Raw genomic sequence first — 16601 nt, 5'->3', positions numbered from 1 at the left:
TAACCAATTACACTGGACAAAAATAACGTAAATTCTTTACTGGCGACCCATGACAAGAGTTGAAGAGCGCCTGATGGCGCATAAATACGGAAACACCCTGTATACCTCATACAGGGTATCCCTGTGAAAGACAGTCTTCCACAAATGTTCAGCCTCTCACACAGCCTACCTAGAACTAGCGCGCCTTCTAAATTTCAAATGTGGGCATCACAGGAAACATTACTGTGTTCTACATTCACCCTCTCATTTTCTACAATGCCTGACAATTACTTCAAAAATTTTCCCAAACACTAACTTCCTTTCCTGTGATTCTCATAAACAGATGTGCAAGCAAACTGTAAGCGACGCCTCGTGGAAGACTGCTTAACGAACAGAGAGCGCCATACATGACGTATATTCGTAATTTACCTAATGGCAGCGTATTTAGCAAAAAGGGACTTGCTTGAAGCAAAAGTTTTACGTGTCCCGTCCTCAAAGGGAAAAGTTCTGTAAAAACAAACGAAAAGTAACGAAGCGTGGTTCGCTTCACTCTCTTCTTTCCATCGTCCGCTAGTTCTGTACTAATGTAAATACGTCAACTTCAGCCCTCGGAGCTACAACACGTACTGGAAGCTGCTGTTGCTGCTGGTACTGGTGGTAGGGATCAGTTTAAGCTTACGAGCTCCTTGTTCATTTTTGTTCTGTGGGCATTATGGCGTGGATGGTTCGTATTTTTTATGTTTCATCTCCTAATGCTGGAGACATCATCAAAGGCTATAAAAACGCAGACAGTGATTTTAAATTCAAACAAAATGAGGAAGTCGAAATGTTTATACGTATTCACGCAACGGTCAGCAGACCACTTCCTAAGATAGTGGAGTAGCACTGATGTGTTATAACTCCAACAACTTCTATTATTTTAATCCTCTGTTTTCTGTTAAAGTTGTTTTTGCGCTTTTTAACTTCTATGTCCTATCTGTACATCCTAGCAGAATAATGACTGGATCTTCACAAAAATGTAGTATCGGAGAAACGAATTTGATGGTTCTCTGGTCCCACTGCAATTGTCGTCCGGGCAACATAGATAAATAGCTAATATATAGCATTAGGTACAAAAGGGCCACGGACATTCGAAAGCATAAAAACAAATTCAACTTAAATGGTGGAGCATTGAAACAGGACACGTTGTGGGCCTTTGTGCTAAACAAAGCAAACAGCGCCGCACTTCCGTACTTCACACGCGTTCGGCGCGACTCGGCGATCTTAGGCAGCAGTCTGATGACGTGGCGATGCGATGGTTGCGTAGACACTTATGAACAGGTTCAAATGGCTCTGAGCACTATGGGACTTAACTTCTGAGGTCATCATGGAAAATGGGCAAGGACGTACCCGCGAGGGACTTGGGGTAGCAGCTACATTCCCCTAACCCCTAAAAAAATTAACTTCGCAATCCGAATAGAATCCTATCCCACCACGCGTGCAGGTGTATAAATTCAGTATCAGTTTGAAGAAATCCAGAACATGTACTCGATACTGAGTGGTAGCAGTTGCATCCGGGGCTATTTGTTGTAAAATGTCAAAAGCCGGGATTCTCGCTGCAGTTGAAAATGCAATTCTAAAAGCTTCCAGTAGTGCTGTACCGTCAATTGGCGAAAATGTTTTCTTGTTACCAGCCAAAATCAAAAGGGATGCTGTTTTAATGCTCCGTCGTTGAAAGAACTATTTCGACTCGTTACTTGTTTCTTTAGAAATAATTCACTTGAAAACGAGTGCGTACACAATTCTGAATCAGTTTTACTAACGTCCATGTCATACGTTACTAGTTAGTATACAGTTTCATTTACAACAATCTAGGCTAGCTCTGTATCCACCCAGCATAAAATAGGTCCAAGAGAAAATAAGTTTTATCCCAATGGCCTGGGCTATCTCCTTGGTGCATATAACGACCGAACCTGGCACGACAGCCCCACTCGCCAATTCCGACCTCCTTCCCAATCAATCTTAACACATTTCTCCCTTACTTCTATGTCATTATTGATAAGCGTCATGATCACTGTATTCGTCTTTTCAAAGGCTTTCGAATCCAGTTAAGGAGCATAGCTCCATTTAAAATAACAAAGTTTTTTCACGCAACAAAACTACATTCTCTGTGCGTACGGGAGGTGGGGTATATCACAAGGATTGAGAACTGCATAGCAGCCCATGGCTGCAAACATCGTCTTACTCCGCTACTTGGTGCTGTACACGGCAGTACTGGAGCGGAACGAGAGGATCGCTAGCCAGCGTAAGATATGCATGGAACGGTATAGAAATGGTGAGCATGAAGACATGCACTCAATGTAAGGAAAAGCTGAGTGCTATGGACGAGCCGCTGGACAAATTTAGCGAGAACGCTTCCCAGGCAGACATCAACTGCACCACAGTTAGTTTGCACGTCTGCATCGCAATTTGTGCGAGTACGGGTCATTCAGAGGTGGCAAGGCCAGTCTGGACACGTCACGATCGGTATCGCGGAACTAATCTAAGAATCGGTATACGTGTCCTTGCCTCGGACTTACTAAAGTCTCGCAGCAGCGTGTTTTGAACGCCGACTCCTTCCACGCCTCTTATCTCCAAAGGGTGCAGTTATTAAACTCCTATGACCATCACTCTGATGACCATCCGGCACGTGTTAGCTATGAAAAACCGACCGGTTAAAGTAGATACCAGTATTTTAGCTCTGAATAACTGGTATTTTTCGGTATTTTGTTTGCTCATATTACAACAACTCTTCTTTCACTAATAACTGGGTAGAAAATCCGGTTGATATGCCATAGCAGCGTTGCTAAAACTTTTAGTTTTTGTGACTCCTAATAAGAACGAATAATGTTTGTTCGTAAAATTTTCACTGGTTTGAAATATTAGGTTAGTATAGAAAAGGGAAAAAAAGATCAGTGCTATTTTGATAAGTATGACAGAAACGAGCATTGGTGAGACAATAATATACATGTTGCCATATGGTGTGGCTTATTACACAGTAGGCGTGTACTGATCTATAGGGTACTTTCTCGCTGTTGTCGCTGTACGTCGATCGTATTACAGAATGGCACCATTACTAGTCTGGCAGTACTTTAAGAACGCCCCATTTGCTTTAAAAGATTAAAAGCGGGAGGAGGCACAACACACTTGCGACATCATAATAGAAGGAGAAAACTTAAGATAACAATTCATTCATAGCTTATAATAAAAAAGTAATTGATCTGCTGTCTGTGTCTACATAAAATGCCTTTATATGCTTGTAGTATTTCCAAATGGACAACTTAACAACAAAAGTATAGTTTTCGAGTCTCACTTTTCCCTGTTTAACACAGACCATTTGTAATGCTCAAATAGTGGTATGATCTATTACAACATGATTTTTGAAAAGATTTTTGAAAAGAGTTTTAAAAAATTTGGGATCAATAGAGCAACAGTGGTGATTTTTTGTAGTGTTCAATCCCTTGTCACTTTTCGAGCAAAGCTTTTATTTAACATTTTGATTCTACGTATCTTGAATCTTATATCGCGAAAGTCTAGGGAGACTTCGGATTTTTCAACTTTGATCGATATTTACGTTTATTACAGGAAACACAGCAATACAAAGCCAAAAATCAGTTACTTCACAAGCTGGTTATTTTATTTGGTTTTAACAATCACATTAAATTGGGGCATAACCGGCATAACCGAAAAACTGGTTGTTTCAGCGATAATCGCCGTTCCCAACACGTGTGCGTTTCTCACAGTGGTTTCTGCAACAGTGTGGCTGAAATGTGCTTTTCCCAGTTTGTGTGTTGGTCATTAATGAGGCCACATTCACCAGGGATGGATTTTGCAATCACCAAAATCAGCATCTGTGGGTATAAGAAAACCACGCGGAACGACATCGCTTCATAGTCAATGTGTGGGCTCGTTTTTTCGGCGACTGCTTAGCTCAGCCGTACCTTTTCCCAACCCGCTTGACCGCAGTGAATTATCAGACCTTCCGCGAATAGGTTCTTCCCGAAGATATTCCAGTAAACGCGAGGTGCCGCATGTGGTTCCAAAATGTTGAGGCGTCCGCTCATTTTGGACTGGCTGTTTCTAGGCATCTGAGCAGTCATTCTCGCATCGATGGACTGGGCGTGGTGGATCGGTTGCCCACGCTCTCGGATTTGTCAAGCCTTGACTTCTTTCTGTGGGGAGCTTTGAAATCTCTTGTGTATTGCGAATCTGTAGAGTCTGAAACGTATCTCTTCGCAAGAATCGTCTGCGCACTGCTAAAATCACAAAAAACTCTCGGTGTGTTCGAGCGTCAATGCTCCGTCGTATCAGGCATGCGTGGCGTCGGACTGTGCAAACTTCGAGCATCTGTTTTAACATTATAGCTATATTCCTGTTGTACAACATGCGTACTCATTATGTCCAATATACGTGTCAAATCAATCACTTTCTTGTTTCCTTTCCAATCTTCGACCTCTGCTATCGCTTGCCCCTAACGTTTGCGGCCATGGATTGCTATGCAATTCTCGATCATTCCGATGTGCTCCACCTCACCTGTAAGGTTGTCGCAACATTTCTTGGGCCCTCTGTATGTATATATTCTGCATCGCATGGATTCGTCCTTGGCAGATTTCGGGACACGACCGTCGATCTAGTATAACTAAACATGTGATTCATCCTGCCAGGCGACACATTTCCATTGATCTACTACCCACTCTCGATGATCCTGTGCCCACTGCAATCGCAATAATTGAAGATTTTGTCGGCAAGAATGTGAACACGTAGTGATCGCTTGTTGCGAAGCACCACGTTCAACCGTGTCTGGTGAAAGGTGTGCTCCGAAGCACTTGTGCCTGCATCAGCATTGTAATAAGTCGTCAAATATGTCACAGATCGCCGCCTGTTCTGATTTACACAGTAGGCAAGCCTCCAACATCCACGTTCCGTGATTTCGCGTTGACGTCCAACACTCTGTCCTGTCACCTACTCATTGTTCCACCGTCCTTAACCATCTTCCACAGACGGTCACTACAGTACAACGAGAGCAGCCGACCATCTTCGCCGTTTCCGAGACGCTTGTTCCTAGGCGCCTGGTTCAAATGTTTACCCTTTGTCAAGGCATCTCGAGATACATGACGCTAATTACGTTAAACTGTAACGGGTAAGGCGGGTGTTCACACTGGTTAAGTCGGCGGCGGTTTGAATAACCACCGGCAGGTCGTCCGCGAATTGGACGGCGTTCAGTACTGACGTCACTGGCGGCGGACAAAGCCAGGACGAGTGTTTCTTTCGCCAAGGTCGACCCCGCTGCCTAAAGAGCGGTGAAAGCGAGGAAATGTTGTGCAACATTAGGCGGCCGGCCTGCGTTTCCAAAAATACGGAGAAGCAAAGCGGGAGGCTGGAGTTGGAGGGCGGCGGCGTTGCCGGGCAACCGCTGATTAACCGCCGTCGCTAATTGGACCGCGCGTGCCCGAGGGCCCTCCGGCCGCGGCCAGGTGGGGCTAGCCAGCTAGCTAGGCGGACGCTCGCTCACTGCTGACGCTGCCGGCTCCGTCGATACGGGCAGCCGCGCGGAGGGGCGGAGCCATCTGGGGTTCGCATCGCATCGTGTCAAAGCTCCTGTCCCAAACACTCTCCCACACGCGTTTCTGCAACGCCGCGTTTATACTCGAATAATAATTAAAACGTTATTTGCTGTTAGCCTTTTCATCTTCATTACAGGTCCGTCACTTCCAAACATCAATCAGACACTTTATTAAAACACATTTCGTCATCGCCTGTCGGTGACATTAACAGTCTACAGTGTATCCCAAAAGGCCCCGTGCACCAAGACCGCAACAGCAAATTCTACACTTGAGTAGTTACACGTGCAACATCAAGCACCCAGCCGAATTTTAACACAGTCTAAACCGGTTACAATTACGTCGAAGGAACTGACGATTTACGGTCCCTATAACCGACAGTCACACAAACCAGGTTTTTGCTTTGTTTTTTGACGAAAATTTATATTTAAATCTTAGGCTGCCACGGAGTTAAAAATTCAAAAAGCAGAAATATAGTACTCCTACAGCAGTTATATTACAGTATTTGTGAGAGGCACTGAAAAGGAATTTATTTTTTTCAAAATTAGCGTTACAATGTTGTTACTAATCCCCAAATACGTAACAAACGTAAGTGAAGACTGGACGTTATAGCCGATATATTCCTCCGAAAATGTAATAAAATTACGTCGTTTTATATGATAAGTTGCAATAAGCGATTTTTGAGATATAGCGTTCACGTAGGGTTTTAGAGATTTTGCTGTTAAAGGCAATACGTCGTTAGAACCAATGTCGGTATAAATGGTAGCCGGCCGATGTGGCCGTGCGGTTAAAGGTGCTTCAGTCTGGAACCGCGTGACCGCTACGGTCGCAGGTTCGAATTTTGCTTCAGGCATGGATGTGTGTGATGTCCTTAGGTTAGTTAGGTTTAAGTAGTTCTAAGTTCTAGGGGACTGATGACCACAGAAGTTAAGTCCCATAGTGCTCAGAGCCATTTGAACCATATAAATGGTACTTTTGACTAGTGGGCTCTATGGTGAGGTCTACCAAATCTCAAACGTGAGGTTGGTTTATTGAGAGACAGTTATTCTTGTCCAGTAATGCAGTATGTGGAAACTGTAATATTGTACAACAACGGATACCCTTAACATGGTGACACAGATTGCGAAATGATCACGCGCTGGGTGCGTGGCCGATCACGTTGGACAACTTAGAAATAGTTTTCTGGTCTGTCACTGACTGTCCAAAGCATGCCTCTATGAGGAAACGTTGCTTTTTCTGGTCTCCGAGTGGCTAATTTTAAAAACAGACTCCAGAACATCTAGACACTGGGGTCATACAAACCTTATACTGCAAAGCAATTTTTTAACTCAAGGCCTCAGTTTTTAATTGATCCTATTGCTGGCCTGTTCTGTCGACTCAGTAAATCTAGCAAGAGCTGCTTTAGTCTAGGAGGTGACGTACCTAGCAATCCGACTCATATATCGGCCGTGGGTGAGCTTTGTTTTTCGCCTTTACAATAATAGTGCTAGGTCGGTGCCGTAAAGGTGTTTGCTGAGAGATGGAATTAGGGCTGTGTGGGAGGGTCATTGTAGTAATTAGCTTGGAACATTGTTTCATGTGAGTAACGAGCCGCCATGCATTATTTAAAACCGCCAGAATATGGGGGTACCTGGTCAGAGGCAGCGTGAGCATTGACGTCAACTAACAATAGGTCGGACAGCGAAGAGCTTACACAAGCTCTTGCTGATCAAAAAGGAGATATGAATTATTCTACTGTCGTTTTCTGTACACATTTGAGAGTCGTATTAATCTTTTGCTGCGCCAGGCTAGATATTTTGCTGTTAATATTGACAATGAATGGATTACTTAAAAGATAGCGAAGGATTACAAGACGCACTGACTATAAAAATACACGCACCAAGTTTAACTCTGTGATGGGACTTTTCTTTTGCGGAGGGATGTATATAACTGTGAGATGAACTTACTTTGAATTTGTTATGTGTTAAATTTTCATTTAAAACGTAAGGTGTGTTATAGGAAGTGATAATTATGCGTCAACTGCACTGTTTACTCCTTAAAGTTATTATTCGGCAGGAATGGCGGAACTTTTACCTCTATAAGAATTAGGCGTCTGTGAGAAGTCAGATGCATATTTAGGACCCAAAGAATACGAAGTATTTATCCGTTGCGTATTAACGGGGATTTTTGGGTTAGGTTCCTTTTCGATGGACAGTTCACCTGAGCCAGAATTTTAACAACTATATTTTTTTTGTTAATTCTAGCGTTCGGGAACGGAAAGTTACGATAGCAATCAGTAAAACCCAATATTCCACTCACTAAAATACGAGAACCACCACAACGTACATAGTGCGAGTGAGTGTTTTATTCCGTTTCAATTGTGTGTCACTATTCTGAAATACTTGTGATTGCGAGTGGTGTACAATCCACAAGAATAGTTCTTGTGTTAAACAAAGGTTTCGTGGCATCCCTACAATGTTATTTGAATACAAATTGCCAATAGCCAAGCAGCCTATGTGTAGCGTTCCTCATTACAGATAGATATAGCTATTTGTGGAACCACAATCGTGTTGTATTTTGTCAGCAAGGGACATAAAAGACGCAAGGTGAATGGAAAGAACATTCGCGACGTGTGCATGTCCACCTGTAACCCATGTGGAATGTCTGGCAGTTACAACTAGCCACATCATCAAGTTTCCGGCAGTAATGAGGACTGAAGACGTTGCAATCTGGAAGCGCACATTCGTCCCTTCCACAGAGCTCTCCCTGATGCTCTTCACATATAGCGAACTACTTAAGAGTGCTTCGAAGTGTTTACTCAAAACATATCCTCAATTCTTAGTCTCGTACGGACGTTGAACAACATGGAACTTTATTATCTCCCGTAACGCGTTAACTGGAGGGCTAACGTACGGGGCTTCGTGGTAAGTCATTTCACTGGGGCTAGAGAAGCTGCTGAACAACGCCCTATTTGGCGGACACGAAATTGTTCATCATGGAACTCACGCACGTGAATAGCAAACTGTGCTGGAGCTTCATTCTGCCGTAACCACTCATGATCCACAAGTCTCACTTATTCGAACTGAGGACTTAACTACGTTTGCAGCATGTCCAAATAAGAATTTTATTCACGCACTCTTAGAAAAAATATTGTTCGAACATGACTAGGCTTCCTTTCCTCCTCCTGTACACGATGGGTATTTTCCTCAGACCAGAAAACCATATTCCTCCTGTGTCAACTGTAATATATCACAGGTTCATCAAAAAATAACTTTTTGAGCGAGACACGGAGCTTGGAACTTCTGCCAACAAAGCACGGCAGGTGCCAATCTCTGCTCCATGTCATTGTCATAATTCGTTCACGAACACATGTGCAAATCATTTCACTTTCAAACTTTTTAAATGTAATCATGCGTTGTTCAGAGCAATACTTTACGGTCAGTTGCTCTTTTCCTAATAGCTGTCACAGGATCCTGCTCAACTGAATGGGTGGCGGCGACACACGTGTCCTCTTGAGTTTTCTTACGTCCACTACGCGGCATGTCTTTGAAACTGTATGCACCTAAAGCACGTTTCTACAAATCGAGAAGGATTGCTTCACGAGTTGGAGGCTAGCCAAAGCGATCTCTAAAAGCTCTTCTTATCTCTGTCACTGTTCATCCTGTCTATAGAAGTTCGTACACACACACGCCACTAGTCACTCCTCCAAAGTGCAATTGTGTCCGCTCGCATCAACAGTGTCTTCACTACTGAAACAATACTACAGTGCCACCAACTCTTTTAGCAGCTTCGAATTATGGACTCTATTAAAACAACTATTTATTTACGATATTGTAGTGCCTGTGTTGTTCCGAATTATGATGCAATGGCCCTTGAGATATGCATGCATGTCCGAAAAAAATTCATGTTCGAGCCTCAATCAGGCATAAACTGTCATTGTCGTCATTCCATTATGAAGCTGATGGATGTCCATATTTGCCACTGCGAATATATTTTATGCAATTATTTATATCGTCAACTGTAGGAAAGTCAACAGAGGTGTGGGTTACGGAAATTTCTGCTAATAATTCCCAGGTGCAAAACACACACACACACACACACACACACACACACACACACACACACAAAATTCTGTTCACTTTTGTTATACATTGATCGTTTATACTGATTTGTAAGATGGTTTATGGAAAAGAGAGCGTACGCACCGTAATAAAATGTGGCTATAACAGAAAGACGATACTAAATTTCTCATTATACAGACTTTTAAAGAACAAAATGTTTTGAAACAGCACACCACGGGCCTGGTTAATTACGATCTCCTTTGTGTCCTACAGACATTTATTGAAGACTAACGTTCTTTTTAAGATCAAGTAGTAGACAGTAAACAGCAGAAGGTATGATGAATTACAAAAGGTAACGGTTAGTTTTCTTCATTACAATCCGAAACAAAACAGTTTATGAACCTGTAAAATACCGAACTCCTAGGGAATGCACTACTTACATTATTTAAGGTACTGAATAAGCTATCAGAACTGCAGCCTGAAGTACAACCACAAAAACATGAGAACAAAACGACAAAACTATAAAGCTGTTTCCCGACTTCAATGAAACTAGTTCTGCAATTGTTTCTACACCTGAGCCACACACGCACCAATTTTTTCAACACAGTCGTTTTCTGAAGAAGAGGTAATTATATTACACAAACTCTCGTGAATTGGAAAATCGAATGAAGCGTAAGGACGAGCAAATCTTTAGACTTCGTGCAAAACTGTTGTGCCAAACGTAATGACAGTGAGCAATAGAAATATTTGCCCTTATCGATGAAATATTGTTTTTACATTCTCTTGCTTTCAGTGACGTAAGCTGTAATTATATGCAGCTTCCAAAGAACTCTTTCATGAAGACGTTGTAGCTTTTGCCATTTCAATCATGCGTTTTGGCTCTGTCTTGATTTGTTTTACAATTATTCAGGCCTCTTGACAATTTACTTACTCCTGGGACGCAAAAATATAATAACTATTTCGTAAATTAAGTAGTAAACGAATTCAAAAGAAACGATGTTAACGGTAGCACTAGTTTTCCTCCAACTGCCAGACGGTAGCAACTTCCACAGCAGCGAGTGTCGCGACTGCGTTATGCTGGGCGGTGCTATTAATCTGTCTCCAGCCGCAATATTTCATTATTTCGTTTTACTCCAGTCACTCTTAGTTTTCCAGGGATACACTCACGTTTTTTGGCGTTACATTTGCTTTCTTTTATGATCTAAGGGTAAATGAACGTGACAGTTGCTAGTTTTGCGAGAAAAGCGTGTCACACAAGGTTGCAGGTTTCACTGGTGGGCAGCGCTAACTGCTTTTTATAGGATAGGTTTCGTACATTTATAATTTCACAGTAAAGCGCTAGTGTCTAAGAACAATATCAAGACCAGGCACGGCTCTAGATGGAACTTCCTTTGGGTAAGCAGAAATGGACATAACTTTTATTATTGTATAGAGTCCTGACAAGCACGCGGCTGAGGACCGCACAACTGATACTGACGTAGGTTCTTTACCTCTCAATATAATCGAGTTATGAGAGACCGATCGCTGATGAAGCCGAAATTGTTTCAGGCTTAATTTCCACTTTCCTGTTGAATTTATCGTGAACTTTCGCTAGAGAGCACTTTTTGGTTCCCAACAGACCGTCATCTCAAAATCGTCGTAGCTTTTTAACACAACATAATTAAGACAGTAGCTGTACGTCTATCAGAAACAGGTAGTTTCATTTATACAAGAAACCAGATTCAGGCATAAAACGACGTCAATTCCAGGACGTTTCTCCGAGCATGATGATGATGATGATGATGTTACTTTGTCTGACCGAAACGTTGTTATTAATAAATTGACTTACACCTATTGTTATTTTCCAAAGTTGTTTAGAAGGTGTAATGTCTTTTTAGCATCCTCGACAGACTAGGGGATCGATATCGAGATGAAAGCGCCTGCGTTCGCCGTGCAGAGTTCTTTGGTTTCACAGCAGCACCGCGAGCGGCGTGGACTCTTTCAGATCGCCGCCGACGTTACTGTACGCGCATAGTCACTCGCTTGTTCTTGGTTGTTTCTCTCAGTTTGCTATTGTGGTTTGTTCGTACACTATTTACGATTCTTGGCTTTCAAGTTTGGGTTCTTCTCTGTTTGTCCTTTCTATTCTGTGTACGGTTTTGCTGTCGACCTCCTCTCGGTCCCTTCGGCCACTCGCAGTTTTGCTCAGGAACTGCCTAGTGTCATTCCCGCAACAGAGTAGTGCGCTATTAACTTCTCTGTAACTTAGTTTTAAAATAACCTCTACATTTACGAATCCTCTGCAGCACGAAGTATCAGTGCCCAACAGCCACTAGTAATCACTGCAGTGGACATCTAGATCACCGTACTGTTTACTGAAGACGTCGAACGCTGATGAAGGATATAAAATGACCGTTACTAGTATTCCACGGCTGCGCACACAATGGGTCTGGGACATTATATGGTCGATGTCTGAAATTCTGTACTGCGCAAACAGTGGATGTTGGTAACTGAATCGCGACGGACATGCTGTTCTTAAGCCGGCATTAAACGAAGAGCCGTGTACGCGAAGTACTGAACAGGCTTACCTACTGGCCTGCTTCCCCTTCATGTCTGCTTACCTTAATGGGGTCTACAACATCGTGCAACCGTACGTTCGACGATCAAGGAGGCCTTTGGTGGAGCTTCTGCACCGTCTCTTGTCATTACAGATGTAGCACAAGCTCTGACTGGGCAAGGATGGAGTAGAAGAACGGTCATCTTAGTATTTAAGCAACCATCCTGTCATACCGCCTGAAATGATTTCAAGAAAGCGTAGGAATTACGATGGCCGGATAAAATCTGATGATGTACTAAGGTTTTAGATTACTGCTAAAACTAAGTCAATCGTTTAGATCAAAGCGAAAAGAATGAAGAGCGAGAGAAAAAAAAGCATTCCACTGCCAAAGTAGTGTGTTTTGTAATGATGCCAATGCTTATCCAGAGAAAAAGAGGGAAACATCGATTGGTGGTAGATCATGGTCCGATGCCGGAAATATTAAGTTTCGAAAATTTCTTTTTACATTTTTGGCAGGTATGACAATATTTTTTCGTCTTACTAATAATAGAGTTCAGTTGAACACAAAAACAATTCCACTCAACATCACCACTCATCAGCTGATGTTGGTATTTCTATAAGCAGTTGTTCCGCATGGGGAAAAAAAAGTGGTGACGAGGAAACGAGAAATGCTGTCCAACGGAGTACAAAGGGAACGTATAAATCATTTAATGAGCAATAAGCTTCTACAGTTACAATTAAGATGCTGTTCAAAAAGCAGTATAACTGAGTTCTGAAAGCATAGTGAAAAGAAGGAGCTAAACCTGTGATACTACCATGATGACGACACGAGTGGCGCCTCAAGAAAAGTTACCTTTCGACCTGCTTACTCCATTCACGAGTCATTTACGGTTGAGAGCTGAACTATTAACAGGACAATGACAAGTAAAATGATCTACAAAGTAGCATTCTGTACAACATCAGCAATAGAAAAGGATATGCTATACGCTCACACTCCTACTTGCCTTATTACAAATGCTGTAAACTAAAAGGAAGAGGGTGACAACAATAACGTAGGCTCTTGTGAGTTTTCATACTTCCGCTTTTAATAAACGAAGATCTGCACATTCCAGAATGACAGAGCAGATTACCTGTAAGGGCTGTCTCTACACTGAAAGAGGAAAATTATTGGAGTGGCTACAGGCCCCACACCAATTAATAGTAGGTCTATGTAGTGATTAAAATTTAGTTTTACCTCAGTGCTTTCTCCCAGTATTGATCTCTTTTCACGGAGCACCGAAACTTCATTGTCTCTCTGCCCTATTTCCCACGTTTTGAAATCTAAACTTAACTGCGCACGTTTTTGAAGTTCCTAACTCAAAGGAGTTGGCGGTGCGTATACAGGTCAAGTGCCGCTGAAAAAGCAAGACGGCCGAAGTGCGTCGTTTTGTCTTGAAGTTCAAAAGATCTAGAACAGAACACTGAGCGTTCCAACGACGACAGAAGAAGCCTGGGGCCTCCCGCTAGGCAGAGTTCTCATTTTCACAAGCACTCTGATGTTAACGCAATGCTTGCGATAGTGATGTAACTTCATGGGTACGCGAAAGGAAAAAAATATACGTAATTAATACTGCCGACATATTTGTCTCGAGAGATTCCGCTACTGTGTCCATATTTAAACTTTATTGTTTATTTCGCCGCTTCAGTTGCAAACCTATTTTTATGACGTGACTAGTTTGGATCAAAATGGATTGTCTTCGAAATCACATACTTGCGTCAGCAACCCATCATATACATATGGAACTACATTACTGACAATACTCTGATGTCCAGCTCCATATGGATACGACGGATTGCTTACGCAACTACATATGTTTGCAGATAATCCACTCTGATTGAAACTAGTGATATTATATAAATTTGCAACTGAGACGGAGGAATAGAGGATAAATTTTAAACTGACAAGAGAATATATGGATGGTAACAATAATTTAAGGAGTACAAGACTACCGAGGAAAACAAATTACAGTAGATATACAATTAATTAAATCAACTCGAAATGTTCGTGAATTCTTCCGATCTTTTTAAAAGCGAATCGAGAGATTCTACAGATGAAGAAGTGAGCGCGAAAGTGTTGACAGCGAAACCTGCCGAACGGCAGTTTCGAATACACACGCCAAGTAATCTAAACAGTTCACGCGATGGACAACTGGCAATGCCAGAAGTAGAATTCCAGTGCATTACTGCGTCTTTTACGTGTTATCTTAGTTCTGTGTGACACTGCTGTCATTCCACTGGAGTTCAGTAAATCTTCTAAGTCTTCTATCGGGGTGTGAAGAGAGAGAATTGGAATTCGATTGCATCAGCAAGAAACATACAATGAGTGTTGACCACAATGTATTGAGGACGAATCTACGACTCTACAACTACAATCGAGTAAAAAATAAGTATACGCAAATAATAGTCATGCAATTATGTTGGGCGAAGGAAAAGGTCTCTCCACGTGCACTGGCTCGTTAAATGGTTTGTGCGGATAAAATGCCGTGCCATATGATCACCCTGAATTATTCCGGCGAAAAGAGCGACGCCAAGATACAGTAGATCACTCTCTCTAAACCCTCCCTCCCCCTCCCCCCCCCCATCCCCATCCACCACTTTAAGAATCAATCTGACACACACTATTGAAATTTTAATAACCTTACCGTCTACGGACGATAACTCTAACATGAAGAAGAAAGTCGCAACAGGTAATATGTACTGTACGTACATTCGTGTTTCCAGGTACACACTTCTACGCCACTTGCGTTCCAAGGAGTACATTACAGCGGAAATTATCGATGTTAATATTTATACAGAACAAGCCACATTTCCGTAATATACAGACTCGTTCTCTTCGCGATCGAAACCATGAAACACATAATGTTCCGTTTCAAAGTTGTCCTCATACTCCTTATTTAGTAGATGTGTGAGTATCCAGTTGATAAACAGTTCTCACTGATGGGTAGGATTCGGATTTCTATGCGTCTTCCGCTAAGACTCTCTGGGAGCTTTCCAGCCAGATAAATCTGCCACGCTACTTTGCTGAGCAAATGAATCAGTAACCCTCAAATAATTCTGGGTCAATGATAATGCAAAAGCTTCCAGTAGGTCAAATCATTTCTAAACACCCTACACATTACCGGCACTGGCGCTTTTAAGCGGTCGCCCAATAATCACACATCTTTCTACTGATAGTGCCGATATGTACAGCGAATGTCCGTTAATGCAGCGGCTTAGATCATATTAAAGCCAATCCCAGACTAGAATGATTGCTGGGAATGATGCGCGAATCCCGTATTACCTTCCTGGGAAAGCTCCATTGGAGGTATGTTGCTTATCTCCATCTTATTACAAAGAGCCAAGTGTCCCTCCCTACATCGAAACTTCCTGACAGATTAAAACTGTGTGCCGGGCCGAGACTCGAACTCGGGACCTTTGCCTCTCGTGGGCAAGTGCTCTACCAACTGAGCTACCCAAGCACGACTCACGCCCCGTCCTCACAGCTTTACTTCTGCCAGTATCTCGTCTCCTACCTTCCAAACTTTACAGAAGCTCTCCTGCCGTATCGACGACAACTGAGAGCCATATGTACCAAATAAACTAATAAAAGGTGGTACTGATTCCCCATGGTACACACATCCGAACATAACACTGTTGCAGAAGCAACGAAAACAGTGCCAGATTTAAGAGAACGCTAAAGTTGTACGAAATTTCTTTACCACCGAAGACGAAGTAAATATTCCACAATTCGAATCGAGAACAACTGCTAAAATGAGTATCTTGGATATCCTCGATGTAGCGTAACAGGTTAAACCACATAATAAAGCCAAAGCCCCCGTTCAAGACGATATACCAGTCAGGTCCCTTTTAGATTATACTGATAAAATAGCACTACACTAGCAATCATATACCAACGCTCGCTCGTCGAAAGATCGCTACCTGAAGACTGGAAAGTTGGACAAGCCACACCAATGTCCAAGGAAGGAAATAGTAGTAATCCGTTGAATAATAGACCCATATCACTAATGTAGATCTGCAGTATAATTATGGAACATATACTGTGGTCGAATTACCTCGAAGAAACCGATTTACTGACAAATAGCCAACGTGGATTCAGAAAATATAGTTCTTGCGAAATACCACTGATTCTTAATTCTAACGAAGCAGTGAGTACTGTCGACAGGAGAAATCAAATTAATTCCATATTTTTAGATTTCCAGAAGGCTTTTGATACTGTTCCTCACAAGAGACTTCTAGTCAAATTGCTTGCCTTTGGAGTGTCTCAACTGACTAGTTGTGGAATGGATTCATGAGTTCCTACCAGAAAGGTCATAGTTTGTAGTACTGGACGGTAAATGATGGAGTAAAACAGAAGTTATATTCGGCGTTCCCCAAGGGACATTTATAGGCCCTCTACTGTTCCTGATCTACATGTACGATTTAGGAGAC

The 16601-nt window shown here is 42.3% G+C and overlaps 1 protein-coding gene and 1 non-coding gene across 6 annotated transcripts in view; both read right to left on the bottom strand.

Annotated features, from left to right (window-relative positions):
* Positions 1-16601, bottom strand: part of LOC126456978 (stress-activated protein kinase JNK) — a 582548-nt gene that overhangs the window by 379645 nt on the left and 186302 nt on the right. The window lies entirely within an intron of this gene.
* Trnas-cga (transfer RNA serine (anticodon CGA)) lies at positions 15558-15632 on the bottom strand. The gene has a single exon. It is a non-coding gene; the product is annotated as a tRNA-Ser (tRNA).

The sequence above is a fragment of the Schistocerca serialis genome, chromosome 2, assembly GCF_023864345.2.
Source record: "Schistocerca serialis cubense isolate TAMUIC-IGC-003099 chromosome 2, iqSchSeri2.2, whole genome shotgun sequence".
Classification (NCBI taxonomy): Eukaryota; Metazoa; Arthropoda; class Insecta; order Orthoptera; family Acrididae; genus Schistocerca; species Schistocerca serialis.
Note: the sequence above shows the minus strand (reverse complement) of the source record. Positions and strands in the feature narration are given on the sequence as shown.